The sequence below is a fragment of the Electrona antarctica genome (assembly GCF_951216825.1).
Source record: "Electrona antarctica genome assembly, chromosome: 8".
Taxonomy (NCBI): Eukaryota; Metazoa; Chordata; class Actinopteri; order Myctophiformes; family Myctophidae; genus Electrona; species Electrona antarctica.
The window spans coordinates 39,965,908-39,969,423 of record NC_136789.1 but is presented as its reverse complement, the minus strand read 5'-3'; positions in this window follow the sequence as shown (position 1 = coordinate 39,969,423).

Here is a 3,516-nt window from a genome sequence, read left to right as displayed (position 1 = left end):
CCGGACGAGCTGAATAACTTTTTTGCCCGCTTCGAGGCTCACAACACGGACCCAGTTACAACGGCGCAGAGCTCACCTGAGGTGGTGGACCTACAGGTGACGCAGAGGACTGTGAGTAAAGCATTTAAAAAAGTTAATGCTCATAAAGCCGCAGGACCAGATGGAATAGCCTCTCGTGTCCTTAAGACATGCTATAACCAGCTGTCATGGGTCTATACAGACATATTTAACCTGTCCCTGTCATTGTGTGTGGTGCCATTATGTTTTAAAAAAACAATAATTGTGCCCATTGCCAAGAAAAAACCTGTTACCTGTCTCAACGATTATCGACCTGTTGCTTTGACTTCTGTTCTCATGAAATGCCTGGAGAAATTGGTTATTTTTTATATCAAGAGCATCATCCCTGCTAACATTGATCCATTACAGTTTGCTTACTGTTCAAATAGATCTGTGGACGACGCGATCTCTCTTGCTTTACACACTGCCCTGGTACACCTTGAAAAGAAAAACTCTTATGTCAGACTACTGTTCATAGATTACAGTTCCGCATTCAACACTATTGTACCATCTAAATTAGTGTTGAAACTCAGTGGCCTTGGTGTGGGCAGCTCCATCTGTAATTGGCTATTTGATTTTCTGACAGGCAGGCCCCAGTGTGTACGCATAGGAGAGAGATGCTCATCCACAGTTCTCACCAGAACCGGTGCGCCCCAAGGCTGCTGCCTCAGTCCTCTGTTGTACAGTTTGTTTACGTTTGATTGTGTCGCCAGATGTGGGAATAACAGCGTAATTAAATTTGCGGATGATACCACAGTGATCGGTTTAATAACCAACGGTGATGAGAGGGCCTATAGGAGGGAGATAGAAGATCTAACTCTATGGTGCGATAACAACAACCTCTCACTTAACACCAATAAGACCAAAGAAATCATTGTAGACTTCAGGAAGTCCAAAGGTATCCACACCCCCATTTCCATCAAAGGGTCATCTGTCGACATAGTTGATAACTTTAAATTCCTGGGCATACACATCACAGACACATTCACATGGTCACTCAACACCGAGTACATCCTCAAGAAGGCGCAGCAGCGACTGTACTTTCTGAGGCGCCTTAAAAAGTTTGGCCTAAGTACAAAAGGACTAGTGAACTTTTATCGCTGTATAATTGAAAGTGTCTTAACTGGCTGTATCACAGTGTGGTACGGTAACACGACCGCTCAGGACCGCAACAGGTTGCAGAGGACCGTTAAAACAGCAGCTAAAATCATCGGTAACACAGAACTACCCAGTCTCCACAACATCTACAACACTCGTTGTATGAAAAAAGCCCACAACATCATCAAAGACACCAGCCATCCCGCAAATACCCTGTTCAAACAACTCCCTTCCAAAAAACGCTACCAGAGCATCAAATCTCGCACCACCCGTCTCAGCAACAGTTTCTTCCCCCAGGCAGTCAGGCTGCTGAACAGCTGACCTTTAACTGTATTGCACTGTTTTGTCACCCACTTGCACTTTGTCTGTGTTTTTGTATTTTTCTTTGCACTATAGATGTTTGTCTATGTCCTGTGTTATAAGATTGAGAATGCTCTGAGCAAAATGATTTTCATTGTATTTATACTTGTATTTATACATATGACAAATAAACCTGAACCTGAACCTGAACCTAATGAAGACTATGCTGCAACCCATGCCCCCCCCCCCCCCCCCCCTTCATATCCCAATTTGATAAATGAGCAAATTCCCCATTCCCCAGCCTCTCTGCGAGTACTACATCTCTAATAACCCTCCCACAGTGAAAGGTCTCACTAGGAGGGCGTAACGCATGTGGAGCTACACGCTATCCCCCCATTTCCTCCCCCCCTGAACAGGCGCTCTGACCGTTTGTGGGGGTCATCACTGCATTATTATTATATTCACCATAAGTTGCTGAGGACAATCCCTGATCTGCATTATGCTGATCTTCATCGTGGAGATGCTGTCAAACTGCAGCTTCACTCTACAGACCAGCGATGGCCAGCACAGCAAGCTGAGAAGTCTGCAGAATGGTGTCTCCTAAGGGTCTGTTCCCTTCTGTCCCCAATGATCTGTTTAACATCTACATGACCTACCTGATAGCCATCATGCTGTGATGACCAACATGGAAGCAAAGACAACAGGGTGGCCGTAGTTGAATGGGCAGAGAGCTTGCCTCGGAAGCAGAAGGTCCCCGGTTCAATTCCCGGCCCTGGGTTATTAGTGAGGGGTCCCTATGCAATACACTTAAGACCTAATTGAAAACTGAATTGAATTTGAATTCCTCCCATGCGATCTAACAGGTTTAATTATTATTGAAGGTGGTAGCCTACCACTTGGTTGCATCTGTAGCTCAGCATTGGAAAAATCATACGTTTGTTGACAAGTGCCTAGAATTCGAGCAAGCCCCACCTCAGCGTACATCTAGATAGGACACTGTCCTTCAAACAACACGAAGATGTTAAGACCAAGGTGTCATCAAGGGTCTCACTGCATGACCTGCACGGCGAGTCACCGCCAAGAAAAGCCCTGGGTATGCAGCACCCCATCCAAGTGCCGAAGTCCACATGTCAAAAAGATTGACGTTGCCATCAACAGCTCCCTTCACATCATAGCTGGTTGCCTGAAGCCCACCCTGTCTGTGTTCAACCTGCCAGTCCTCATGGGATGACACCAGCCATCGATGGGAGGCTGCTACCCTCACCCTGGCAAGGAAAGCCCAGAAACATGACTGGCACATCCTGCATGCTACCACAACGACAGCAGCACTTCCATGCAGACTCAAGTCCTGCCATCCCTACAATAAGGCAGCACAAGAGATGCTCCGTTCTATCCCTGAGGAACTGTCCATCAATGCATGGCTGAAGAGATCTTGGAAGCAGGAGTGGGAGACGACCGGACGCACACAAATCCATCAGTACATCCGGTACCCAGGGGATGCCATCACAGTTGATGGCAATGGAACCTCCTGAACCTTCAACCACCTACCCACTTGGTTGAATGCTTCAAATCATCAATGAAGTGAGAGGTTTGGCAAACACCCACATAAGCCTGCCTCTTCGATGACTAGGACCAGAGATGAGGATATGGCTATATGACATCTGACAATACATCAGATCCTCTTGAGTAGCTTGAGTGATGGTACCATGCACTATTGGACATATTGGATGTGGTCCACAGTACATTTATACCACACAGTTAAGTTCCTTTTTTGGGGTTTAGTAATACAACAACTAAATGGTCTGATGATGATGATGATGATGATGATAAACATAATTATTCCTTCATACAGAAAATGCAGTGCATTCCATCAACAAAATCACATGAACAGTACAGTAAACATAATAGCCTACAGAAATGGCACTTGAATGGTTAAGTTCTTTTTTCTTTTCTTTCCCCCCCCCCCTTTTTTCACAAGCTGCTTCCAACACAGTTTCTGGTTGATTGTGGACAGTTCTGAACCGTTTGTGTGGAAATTAGACAAGAAAACATGTATAAACC